Genomic DNA, 13,541 nt, shown 5'->3' on the forward strand with positions numbered 1-13,541 from the left:
TTCACCAATAACCTGGACAGTGTCAGGACAAGGGAAAGAATGTTCTGAATCTCCAGAGCAGGAGTTGTCAGGGTGAATCCAAGGCAAAGTCTGGTTGGCCACAGCAGGTGGCTTTGGACATGCTCTCCAGCTGCGGCTGCCATCGGTTTACAGTACGGCCACATCCCCCTTGAAAGTGGCAGTGTCCCCAGTCTGCCATGTGACACATCATTCTCCAAAGTCATAATTGTCTCACCAGGAGTTCCAAGACTCAAGGTATTTAGACCGTGAGCACAGGAAGTTCCTTGCTCTGGTTACTGGCTCACAGGTGAAACCTATGGAGCGTGCTGCATCTTCCTCCAGGCTCCAGAAACACTTGGCTTTTACAACCTCACCCAGGCTGACATTTGCGATGAATGTACCAGGACAACCTTACCAATGGCTGAAATATTGAAGTAAGTCCATGCTCACTGGCCAAGAGCCATTGGTCTCACCACCAATGACCCTCCCTGCTACCCAGGAACCCAGCCCTCTGCTGAGACCCTCAGCCATGATGGCAGCATGGTGGGGGGGTCTTCAGGACTTCTCCATTAGGCTTCTATTCTATTGGTTGATGGCCACTGGACTAACTGTTCAATATTTTGAACATGTTCTTACCTCCATCACATCAATTGCCTTATTTCATGGGTTATTTGTTTCTGTCTCATTCCAAATCCTTTTTCCAAATTGCAACCAAGTAATCTCTCTAAAATGTAAATCCTATTCCTTTGCTTAAACTATTTCAAAAATTTGGCACTGGCCTCATTAAAACATCCAGACTTAACCTGTTTTGTAAGGCTCTCCGTGACTCAGACCTACATCCCCAGCCTCAACCCCCTCCCACTTGCTACTCCACCTGCACTGAACTTACTCTGGTTCTCCAAAGGGCTAGCCTCTCCCCGTCCAGGCCACCCAGCCACGCCTGCTCCCTCCCTGACCAGCTCCGTTCCATTCTGGCAATCTCAACAAGACTAACCTCTTGAGTCCCAGGGTAGGGGATTCTCCTACCAGAGAGCTTATCACACTTAATTTTGATACATGTATGATGTCCATCCTCAAACCCGTATGCTCCTTAAGGACAGAGCCATGCTTGTTGTGTCCACTATAATGCATTTCCATCCATAGGGCCAAAGATACAATATGGGAGAAATGAATATTTCTTAAATAGATGTCACTAAGAGGTGAGACCCTTGGGATCCTAGATTGTCTAGAAATTCCCAGCCCCTCCTCTTGTATGGGGGATCATTAAATGCTCAGTGGATATCTATTGCACCATGAGCAGAATTATAAGAGAGTCGGATTACTTCCATGCTTGCCTCTGATCTCTGTGATTTTGGACAAGTCCTCTTATGTCTTTGATTTCAACATTCCCACCTGTAAGCTAGGATGGTAGCAACTTAGCAGAGCAAATAAAAATGAGAATTAACACTTTTTGTGAGTCTCCTCCTGAAAGTGTCCTAAAAGCTGTATATATTTGTCCTGATTCGAAACAGTTCATGTGATGTTATTTCCCTGCTTCTACAGAGATTCCGAGAGGAGCAACTGACCCTAGATCGGCAGAGAGAATATACTAAGCCAAGATCTCAGCTCACCTCCACCTGACTCCAAAGCACATGCTCTCTCACTACCCTGTCTTGCCTCTGTGGAAAGTGACTATGAGGGTTTGAGATTCTCTCTCTCTCCCTCTCTGCCTCTGCCTCTCTGCCAGCACGGGGCCTGACACATCATGGGTGTGCCATCATTGGTCACTGGAGATGGGTTCAGTTTCACGTGGGCTTAAATGCGGTTCTGAATTAGGTGATCCTGCTGGATCCTCTAGCCCTCTGATGCCAGCATGTGGAAAAGATGAAAGTCCTGCAAGCACGCTTCCTCTCAAGTCATTCTCTTGTTCCCATAATGTCATTTGCATATTGCTCTACACACAAGATGGCCAGTTCGCAGGAAGGCAAATACACCAAGGGCAGCCCCCACCAAGGAGGAGGTTTATGTGCTTCTCTTTATATTTAAACTTGATGATCACTGTGTCTCTCTTAGCACGCAGCGGGAGGAAGCGTGTTCACTCCTCACTAATTTCCATACTTACATAGTAATAACCACCATCTACTGAGAGCCGATTCAGTGCCAAGTGCTAGGCTAAAACTATCCTCACAACACCCCTTTGATATGTGCAGCTATAGCTCCAGAGAGAGAGAGAGAGAGAGAGAGAGAGAGAGAGAGCTTCCTGGCTGATGGTGAGAAAACCCAACGCAGAGAACTTATATAACTTGCTCAAAGTCACTTATGTGAGGGTGAGCCTTAGATTGGGACCTGGTTTTGCCTGCTTTAAAGCCCTTTCATTGTGCCATGAGTGCAGCATTGAACCACAGGGTGATCACTCATTGCCCAGGAGACGCTGACAAGTGGGGGAGCCATCAAGAAACAGTGCTTTTCCTGTAAGGAAAAGGAAACTTACTATAGCCTCCAATGAAGTTTAGGTTCAAATTGGACTTCCCGAGGTCCCTTTTAGTCCTTAGACACCTCGTCATTTCCCCAGAGAGTACTGTGCTGGCAAGAGGGTTGATCTACAGTCTAACACTTGGAGGTCCCTCTCTGCCCTAACTTTACTGGCTGCGTGCCCCTGGGCAGGACACGTCGTCATGCTGGACCTTGGTCTTCCTCCTTATGACAGGTATTAAATGAGATAAAGATGAGAGGTGCTTGGACCTTGGTAAATGTTCAATAATTGATAGAAATCGGGCCAAAAAACAAATCTGGGCTTGGGATTTTGGTGCCAGCTGTCAAATGCAGAATGTTGTTACTTGGGCTTTTTCCTACATCCAGTTTCTTTACTTCTTCCCTAAAAGAAAACCACAAGTAAATAGAGGGAGCAGAGGAGCAAAACAGACCTCAGCTCTGCCTGTAGAAATGCCTTCTGAGGGTTATTAGCTCAGCCATTTTCCATTAACAAAAATAAATCGCTCAGCACGCCTGGGCCACATTTGTCAGAAATCTGCTCTGTGCCGGCGTTTCGTTTTCAAAGCCTGAGTCATTCTGGGCCTACTGTGACGCCCCTGAGGACACAGAAGGGTTCCAGAGCCTGCTGGGCCCCCCTTTGCATCATCTATCCTTTCGCCTCTGAACAGCTTGAGGTGGCAGCAGGTAGGCAGCGTTTGAATGATAAAGAAAAGCCACTCCTGGCTGTGGAGACAACCGTTTTGCTACTCTCAGCCCTGTGCACCAGGTCCTGAGCTCCAATCAGAGGGTGGTGGGGGGAGGGTACAGGCTGCTGGTGAGAACTGGAGTCTCAGGGTACCGTGGGGACAGGCAGCAAGATCGCATTTCCAGCTTGGAAGGCCTGGGATCCTCTACCACATGAGGTTTCCTGCTCTTTCCACCAGCCGTCCTCTTCCCGGCTCCCAAGAGGTTCTCATAGTTCATCACAGTATCTGTGAGGAGACTGTGACTCAGCCCATTTCAGCAGGTCCCCTGGGGTTTGATGTACTCCGCAGATGTCATGTGTGTCTCAGGAGGCTGGCGGATGCTGTGACTGTCCCCTGGCCTTCATCAGCCGCATGCCTCTGCAGCCTCCGGGGAGGATATAAGGAAGGATTGAGACAATAGATAGCCAGAAAAGGAAGGGGCCTCTGAGATGGTCTTCAATGAGTTTCCAATGTCCAAATCAGGAGGTGAGGCTCAGAGAGGGAAGTGATTTGTCCAAGGCCACGTTTGGAGGCTCGAAACCAGTTCTCGGAGTTCTTAGGCTATCTCAGAGCTCCCCTGGAGGAATGGGGACGAGCTGTCTGAGACATGGTCGCTGGGCAGGTGCTATCATGGGTTCAATCGTTTGCCCCAAATGTTTACTCCTTCTGCTTAACTTAAAAAAAAATTTTTTTTAAAAGATTTCACCTATTCATGAGAGACACAGAAAAAGGCAGAGACAGAAGCAGGCTCCCCACAAGGAGCCTGATGTGGGACTCGATCCCAGAACCCGAGGATCATGTCCCGAGCCAAAGGCAGATGCTCAACCGCTGAGCCATCCAGGCATTCCTGCTTACCATTTGATCCCATACGGTATCTGATCACTCCGATGGATAGAGAAAGGAGGAGAGCATGGGAGCAAGCGTGTTAGTTTGTGCGTGTACACACATGCTTGTGTGGGGGTCACTCCAGTCCAGCTGCCAACAACCACACGTTCTCTCCCCAAGAGGGAGAGAAGCCTGGGCAGATGGGGGAAGCCTGTGGTGGGGAGGTGGTTCAAGAGGAGAGGCGCTGAGGGCAGAGGCAAAAGTCAGAGCTTAGGGATCAGTCAATTAGGGGAATCCTGTTTTGGTTTCCTGGGGAAATGATTTTACCTTATTCTGAAGAGCCGCATTGGGCCTGTCAAGCCCAGCACTCCAAACATGTACGATAGGGACCCCAGCTAACATCTGAATGGAATTAACTCTCTCTCCCCAAGACACGTTCAGTTTGCTGTGTCCCCCTCACGCTCTCCATCCTGGAGCCCCCTTCCTCTCTCCCTCTGCTCGTTCCTCCCCTGCTGCCCTGTTGGTCTCCGTAAAGCGTGCTTCCCATCCCACCACTTCCAACAATGGTTCTCTGTAGTCAAGGCCATCGGATCTGAGGGAAGATGTCTTTCCTGCTTCTGTGGCTCGTGGTTCCCAGCTCCCTGCCCCCAGCCTCCTGGTAGGAGATAGGGGAACTCTTAGGACTCTATCTTGCAAGTTGAGTGAATGGGGGCATAGCAAGGTGGAATGCTCGGTCCCCAAGGGCCCCCCGCTCCCCAGCTAGCTCCCACTCCTGATTGCCAGACCTGTGCTCAGCTGTCTTGTCCTCTAGGTCTCCGTAAAGGGATCGACTTCATCAGATTCAAAGGCCGGCCATGCCCCCTGCACCAGCTCTTCTCTTACTTTCCAATCCCTGCCTGTCTCTGAGGCCATCCTGGGAACTCCCCGTGCCTTCCCTGACCTGAAGGCCTCTACTCCCACCCACACTCCCACTCCTTTCCCTCCTGATCCTCCTCACTGGCTCCCCAGGATCCAGGGTTATGACATGTGAATCTAGTTCACCTATCTGTAGTGAAGGAATCCAGCACTGGCATGGACCTGGCTCTCCAAACCTGAAATTGAGCTGAAAATGTCATCCCAGGCAAAGGGGAGGATGGGGCTGTGGATGGGATGGTGGTGGACATGAACATGGGAGTCGAGACCTTGAATTGCCTTTCAGGTAAGAAGGTGATGGGCGCCCAACCCTCATTGTCCATTCTTGCTTGCAGATGGTGATGAGCTAGAGTGAGAGAAGCATTGAACAGAGGGCTGGTTGGCTCAGGTTCGAAGCTTATTCAGCCACTTACCTAATTGTGACCGTGGGCAAGTCCTTTGTCTCCTCTCCACCTCAACTTGAAGGAGGGCTGGCCCAGAGGTCCTCTAATGTTCTGGAGCCTGGTTGTGACTTTCTGTGACTCTCTGGCAGACCCAGGCTCATTGGGTCAACACCCCCTGCGAGCTGATCAACACACCCCTTGTGTGCCAAGTAGGGGTCCTGGTTGGTTTTTCCCTTCTCTCTTATGGGACCCTCTCTGGGGTCAGCAGCTGCCCCCCAGTTTCCTAGAAAAGAGCTCGGCCACCACCCCTCCACCCAGGGAGCCTCATCTGGGATGAATTTCCCTCCAGAGACAAGAGCCAAAAATAAATTGTGCCCTGCTCTGTAATCTGTTTGTACCTCCCATACCTCATAAACGACAGCAAGATCAAGGCTAGGGGGCTGAGGCTCCTGGGCTCTGATGCCAGGGCGGGGGGCCCATGCAGGCACATGGCCAGGAGGCTGGCTGCACTCAGAGTGTTGTTTGCAAAATTGAAGTGGAACCTGCTTCAGGCCAGAGCATGGTAGGTGGTCTCCGTTCTTGGATCATAAATCACTGGAGGTAACTATTTTTCCTGGCCCCTCTAAGGGTCCAGTATAATGTTATTGTGATTGGAAGGGTGACCAAGAAGGAATTTTTTTCCCCCTTTTCCATTCCCAGGAACCCTGAGATGCTTGTGTATACAAATTGTAGCCCTTTCTGCGTTCCAGGATCCACGCATGATACTGTAGAGGGCAGAGGGGATTCACCCCTCTGGGTCCCGGAGCCCGTGACCTTGGGAGAATCACCCATATTTTCTGAGCCACATTTGTCTCATCTGTAACAGGGGAAGTTTTTTTTTTTTTTTTTTTAATATTTTTTTAAATTTTATTTATTTATGATAGTCACACACAGAGAGAGAGAGAGAGAGAGGGGCAGAGACACAGGCAGAGGGAGAAGCAGGCTCCATGCACCAGGAGCCCGACGTGGGATTCGATCCCGAGTCTCCAGGATCGCGCCCTGGGCCAAAGGCAGGCGCCAAACCGCTGCGCCACCCAGGGATCCCTTTTTTTTTTTTTTTTTAATATTTTTTTAAATTTTATTTATTTATGATAGTCACACAGAGAGAGAGAGAGAGAGAGAGAGAGAGAACAGGGGAAGTTTGAACGGGTGCTCCTCCATGGCCCTCAATGATTCTGCAATAAAAGATGCTCATGGAATCAACACAGGGGATCAGGTCTGTTCCCATTGCTGACTGGCGCTGAAAGCTCCTTTCGGCTGGGTCCCTCGAGGTCTTCTTGCCTCCATCTCCACCTGTCCCTCACCCACACCTCTTGTCCCACCTAATTCTCTTCAACGTGGCTCGTTCTTTCACATTTTTAAGCTCTGGCTCACAAGCTTGTGTCCACCTAGCATCCCATCTTTTTTTCTTTCTTTAAAGATTATTTATTTATTTGGGGTGGGGGGAGATACTGAGCGTGAGCAGGGAAGCAGCAGAGGGAGAGGGAGAAGCAGACCCCCCAGTGAGCAGGGAGCCTGACCCAGGGCCTGACTCCAGGATCATGACCTGAGTCCAAGGCAGATGCTTAACCGACTGAGCCACCTAGGGGCCCCCAGCATTTCGTCTTTAAATCTTCTCCAGCTGGTGAAAGCTTTTTTCCATCCTTCGAGCCCAGATGCCATGTCACCTTCCCTTGAAGTCTTCTCTAGCTGATGGATTACTGACTCTGTCCCCTGCAGGTTCCCAGAACTGCAGGAAGACACTCCTCGCACAAGTTAGGCCCTGTTACGGGCTGACTTGTGCCTCTTTGCCCGAATTTGTATGTTGAAGTCCTAACCCTCTGTAACCTTAGCATGTGACCATATTTGGAAACAGGGTCTTTAAGAAGGTAATTAAATTGAAGTGAAGCCATTAGGGCAGGCCCTAATCCTATATGCAGATTGTTGAAATGGTCTTGGACACAGACATGCACAGAGGGAGGACTATCTGAAGACACAGGGAGGGAAGAGATAGCCATCAGCCAGCCGAGGAGAGAGGCCTGCAACTGATCTTTCCCTCCCAGCCCTCAGAAGGATCCAGCTCTGTCATTTATATGCTTATATATTAAACCCCAGGTAATTTTGAGTCCCAATGTGATCTCCACTTCCTATTTTCTCGCTCCCCTTTTTTTTTTCATCGCTGTCTCCTCCATTTCCAACCAGGGGCCCTAGAAACTATTCTTCTTCTGCTCCATCTCTGGCTGGACCCTTGTCTTCATCCTCAAACACAGAGCCTTCCTTTCGACCCTGTAAAGAGACTTGGATAGCTCCGTGCAGTCGATGGCCAAAACACCTCCTGGGGCCTTGGGTTGTTGATATTGTGCCTTCCCGGCAACAGCCCTCCCTGGTTGAAGTTAAAATTGATAGCACCTTTGAAAATTCCATATGGAAACCATGCCAGTCCACTCTCTCTCTCCCAGGAGGCGAGCAGGCAATGAGATGACCAAGCATTCTCTTCTGTTCCCACATTATAAATTATAACTGGCGGAGGCCAGCGGGCGGGAGGTGAGCCTGAACGCTGATTTACAGAACAGGTTTCAAACACGGGCTGCTAGCTCATTGCTGAGGCCAAGAAAAGACTCAATGCTCAGGTGCCGGTTCTATCTTCCTCCCGGTGATCACTCCTGCCCCAGCATCAAAGGCTAGTTTCCTCTGTGAGGCCAGCAAAAACCTATCTGTGCCTTTTCAGGTGTGAGTCATTGGTCCTTTTATGGCTGTCCTCTGGAGCTCTTTTGGGAACACGGTAATTACTGTGGCTGAGATCATGGCCATCCTTAGGGTGTTCACTTGAACCATCTGGTCTCCAAGATGTTCCCAGGTACCTCTGTACCCAGCAGGCCTCTGTGCATGCCCTGAGAATTCACCTGAGCATTCCACAGACTGCTTGCTCATTGCCCTGCATGGTGTCTTTGGTATTTTCTCTCTCATTATCTCCCAGGCTGGGCTGTTGTGCCCAATGGTGTTGAAGTCATTGAATTGGGCAACATCCCAGAAACGATGGTCATGGTAATATTTTTAGAGGAGGACACTTGATACTGTAGAGACGACTTGCAGTGTTCAGTAACCTGGGCCTGGGGTTCAAACTCTGGCTCTGCCACTTACCAACTGGGCAAGCCACCTCACCTGACAGTACCTCAGTTTCCCTGTGAGCCCAGTGAGCAGTTATGCCACCCACGGAGTTATGGTAATGAAACAAAATGACCTATGTGACGTGCTTAGAAGAATGCATGGCTTTACTAGATGCCACAACAATGGTCAAATCACATTCCACTTCCCTTGAGCTTTTATTATCACATCTTGTTTGGGAGGAATTAAAATGCAGCTGAGATAGCTTCCATGCAGAGCCAGGGACAGTATTTCCCTAGTCGTTGTCTCTGGAGGACAGACAACCTGGAAGGGAGGACGTTGAATGCATACCGGGTGGCACAGCATCAGGAGTCACTTCCTCCCCCTGTGTACATGCTGTGGGTTGGGGGTTGCAGATGTGGTCTCTGTCAGGCACTCTGTTTTCCTCTATGTGGCTTCCTCCCTGGGTGGCACCATCTGACCCTCTGTTGGTACCTGTCAGACAGCTCTTGGTACTCTTAGAGCCATTTGAGGGAGGGGATTCAGATGCTCCAGTCACACAGTACTTGACGGGAAAACAAGAGTCACTCTGACCCACATTGAATCCTCCGTGATGCCCTGGACCAGCTATACATCCTTGGCAAGTCACCTATCTCTCTGAGTCTCAGTTTCCTCTCCTATAAACTGAGGATGGCAATATCTACTTGTCTCCAGGATAACAGGTAACAAGGAGGGGGAAATCCAAATCTAAATAGCTTACCAATAAAGGAGATATGGCATTATATAACTGAAAAGTCCAGAGTAGGACTTCAGGCATAGTTAGATCAAGGGTCTGGCTGCATTTCTCTGCCATGATCTTAGCTCCAGCTCCGACTTATCCTGTGTGTTGGCTTCATCCTTAAGCTGACTTCCTTCATGTAATTAGATACCTACATGTAGCTCCTTTCCCATAATTAAAAAAGTCTTAGCTTCCATGGGGCCTTCTTAGGTAACATGACCATTATGGAACTTACACCATTTTCACCAACTCTGAAGATGGGACAGGTTCTACTCAAATCACCTGCTACACAGAAAGAAATGAAAGATGTTGGGAAGGCCACTAGCATCTACCCAGAGTGCAATTTTGAGGAGTAAGGAGCTACCATGATAATAAGTGAAGCACTGACAGTTTTTGAGAACTGACTCTGTGTCTTAATCCTCCCAGTGACCTGCATCACGAAAGTAACTAGCACCCTCGATTGATACGTGCCAGTTTTCTTTCCAAACTCCTCTGACTAATCTGGGTCACATTTCCCATCACTTGCTATCCACCCACCTGCTCTGATACTAATAGTAATTTATATGGCTGGCTGCATAATGAGCACCAAAAGCATTCATGTTCTGACCTCAGAAGCTGGGAACGTTACTTATACAGCAGGAAGACTGCAGATATGATTAGGTTAAAGATCCTGAAAGGGGGACGTTATCCTGGATTATCTGAGCAGGCCTTACATGTAATCATATGCATCCTTATCAGCAGGAGGCAGAGGGATTCTTTACAGAGGAGGAGAAGATGATGTGACAGTGGAAGCAGAGACCAGAGTGATGTGCTTTGTATGCGGGGAAGGGGCCACAGGCTGAGAAGCCCCAGCAGCCGCTACAAGCTGAAAAAGGAAGCCAGTTCTCCCCTCAAAGCCTCCAGAAGAAACCAGCCCTCCAATCGTTTAACTTTAGCCATAAAACCGATTGCAGACTCCTGGCCTCCAGAACCAGAAGAGGAAACATTCGTGTTGCTTTAAGCCACTACGTCTGTGGTGATTTGTCCCAGCAGCCACAGGACACTAACATAACAGATAATAAAATTTGTTATTATGTATTGAGCCAGACGCTCAGTGAAGTATTTCAGCATTATCTCACTTGATTCTCACGGTCCTGGCAGGTGGTCAGTATTATTAACATTCCTCTTTTATAGATGGGCAAACAGAACCAAAGCATATTGTGCAATTTGCCAAACACACACCATTTGGATGTGGCGGAGCCAGGGCTCACACTCGGACACTCCGACATCAGACTTCACACTGCTGCCCACTGCTCTGTATTGTCTCCTGCTGGGCAGCTTCTCCCCTTTTCTTCCCTCTTGCCAACTGTTTGCCCTGCCCTATGCTTATTCAGGAGCCAGATTCCCTGTGTTCTTAATTGATCCCTTCCTTCCTTCTGTAGGGCTTCTGCCCTACAAGCTGATCAAATGTGCCAGCCCCTCCCTGTCTTTTCTCATTGCAAGAACTAACTCACATTTTCTCTACCTTGTCCCAACGATCTGGCCTCTAAGACAGGCCTTGGGATGGGGGACTAGGGGTAACTGGATGACAGGCATAAGGAAGGCCTGTGATGTAATGAGCACTGAGTGTTGTAGGCAACTGATGAATCACTAGACTGTACCTCTGGAACTAATAATACGCTATATATTAATTAGTTGAATTTAAATAAAAAATAAATTCCCTAATTCTCTCTGTTAAAAAAATAAAAATAAAACAGGCATTGAAATCTGGCAATCCTTTAGGCTGGAGGTTTCATTGGCCTGGGGCTAAGATTAAAGCGTACTGTAACCAGGCAGGTGTAATGCGGGGCAAGCAACCTGGTGGCTCTCGTGTCTCACATCTGCTGCAGAAGGAAGGATCTCATCTTATTCCCGTTTTACAGATGGGGGCATCGAGACCAAGAAAATCCTGGGAAGTCATTCAGCTCATGAGAAGTGGAAGTTGACTCTAAATCAAGGCTGTGAGCATGAGAACCTGTGATCTTATGCACCACCTGCCTCTCTAACTGCGTAGTCTGGGCTAAAGGCAAAGCAAAGACCAATATCCTCTGTGAGTGTGCCCAGGAGGCCATCTGGACACAATGTGTGTGTAACAACATCTGAACTCTCTGAGCATGGAGGCCTCATCTATGAAAAGGAGGGAAATAATAACTCTCAGATGAAGACAAAGCACACAGAGTCCATATCATAGTAGCTGGTAGGGAATAAGTCATCAGAAATTAGATATGATTATTTTACATGTATTTGCCTAAATGGGATACACATATCTCATGTTTATGAGTGTGTATATATAAATAGGTGTCTATAATTTTCTGCCTATTGTCACATCGCTTACAAATGACTGGACACATTTGCATTAAATCTCTAGAGTGTGAGATAGTTTCACTTAAATGTTGATGGCACAACATCCCTGGACTTCACTTTCAGGGACTTTGAGAACGGACACCCCAGGGCTGAAACTGTGGCAGGGTGAGAGGCCTGCACTGTTGCTGGTAAGGAGCAGGACATCGTGCATAATATGTGGACAGAGACAAAGAAAATAGATATCACATGCGAGAGACAGTTGTCAGACACTTGCCTCCAAGTCCTGAGCTCTGAGACAGAACCTCCAAGTGCAGGCATGGGTGCATGGTACAGATGCTTCTTGCTCAGTTGCCTCCATGCTCTCAGGTGACAGATTCCCTTATGCAACCATATACTCCAGGTGCCTTGTGTCCAGGACAGGAGCTGAGAGAGGTTTAGCTGGAGTCAGGGATGGGGCTCAGAAGATCTTATGGAGAAGATGGATGGCCATTTTGCCTCAGAATAGAATGATGGCATTGAGTGGAGTAGAGAAGTAAGTCTCTGGGTTTTAGGGCCAGGGGCTGAAGTTGGAGTAGACATGAAACTGAGAAGTGTGGATCCACAGACTGGGTGGTTCGGGAAACCCAAAAAGTCAGTAGGGAAGCAGGGAGACACACCATGCTTGGTGTTCACTGCATGGGTATGGTCTTGTTTACATTTTGTTGAGAAAACTATTTCTTTCTTTCTTTCTTTCTTTCTTTCTTTCTTTCTTTCTTTCTTTCTTTCTTTCTTTCTTTTTCCTTCCTTCCTTCCTTCCTTCCTTCCTTCCTTCCTTCCTTCCTCCCTCCCTCCCTCCCTCCCTCCTTTCTTTCTTTCTTTCTTTCTTTCTTTTTTCTTTCTTTTCTTTCTTCTTTCTTTTTTTAGAGAAGGGGAGGAAGAGAGGGGCAGAGGGAGAGAGAACCTTAACCAGACTCCACACCCAGCACAGAGCCTGACACAGGGCTTGATCTCACAACCCTGATATCATGGCCCAAGCTGAAATTAAGAGTTGGATGTCCAACCAACAGAGCCACCAGGAAGCCCAACCCTGGATTTCTTCTTGTAGAGAGGACTGACAGATGCTGGGTGTGTAGCTGCTTATGGAGTTTAAATTTTGAGTTTTATCCAAGGCTTTGACACTGTGCTACCCAAAGCAAAAAGCTCTTTGAATTTATTACATGTTGGTTTATTGCCAATATTTTTTCCCACCAAAATCACCTATAAATATTTTCCCACAGTAAACTGCATGTTTCAAAAAGCCTTCCAAGACAATGCATTTATTAAATTACCCATTTTTGTTTTTGTATGAAATAACTAGCTTGCTAAGTGGAGCAGATATAATTCCAGGCAAAAGCAAAAAAAGGCTGTTTTAATCAGAAAACACATGATCTACTTGCCAGTCTTTTAGAAATGTTGAAAGTAGCTTAAGTAGCTTATTTCTTCGTTCATGGTCCCCTAATTGAGAAACAGAGAGTAAAGAAAGAAAAGCAGATGCAGAATTTAAATAATCTTTATTTTTATTATTTGCATGATTTCTCATGCAAATGAGATATGGACACTTGAGCAGTAAAGGGATCAAAATAATTAACTTTAGAATGCAGGACCCTAGGTGAAGGAAGGGGGCTAGGACCGATGATGGATATATATACCTTATGTGGATATAAAGAAATGGAGAAAAATGTCAGTAATGGTTAAATGTGTCCACTTGGCTAGATGGTAGGACCCAGTTTTTAACTGAACACAATCTAGATGTAGCTGTGAAGGTATTTTGTGGATGTTGTTAACATCTCCAATCAGTTGACTCTAAGTATAGGAGATTACTCTTGAAATGCAGGTGGGCCTCATCCAATCAGCTGAAGATCTTAAGAACAAAAACTGAGGTTTCTCAGGAAGGAGAAATTCTGCTTCAAGGTTGCAACATCAATTCCTATCTGAGTTCCCAGCCTGTTGGCCTGCCCTGTGGATTTTGGGCTCACCAGCCCA

The 13,541-nt window shown here is 47.7% G+C and overlaps 1 long non-coding RNA gene across 1 annotated transcript in view; it reads left to right on the top strand.

The window, feature by feature from the left end:
• The window catches only part of LOC144282890 (uncharacterized), a 46,964-nt gene extending 36,665 nt beyond the window's left edge, over positions 1 to 10,299 (top strand). The window contains exon 2 of the long non-coding RNA XR_013351304.1: positions 9,960 to 10,299. This is a non-coding gene — a long non-coding RNA (uncharacterized LOC144282890). The remainder of the gene's footprint in view (positions 1 to 9,959) is intronic.
• The last annotated feature ends 3,242 nt before the right edge of the window (positions 10,300 to 13,541 follow it).

This window comes from Canis aureus, chromosome 14 (assembly GCF_053574225.1).
Source record: "Canis aureus isolate CA01 chromosome 14, VMU_Caureus_v.1.0, whole genome shotgun sequence".
In the NCBI taxonomy this organism is placed as follows: Eukaryota; Metazoa; Chordata; class Mammalia; order Carnivora; family Canidae; genus Canis; species Canis aureus.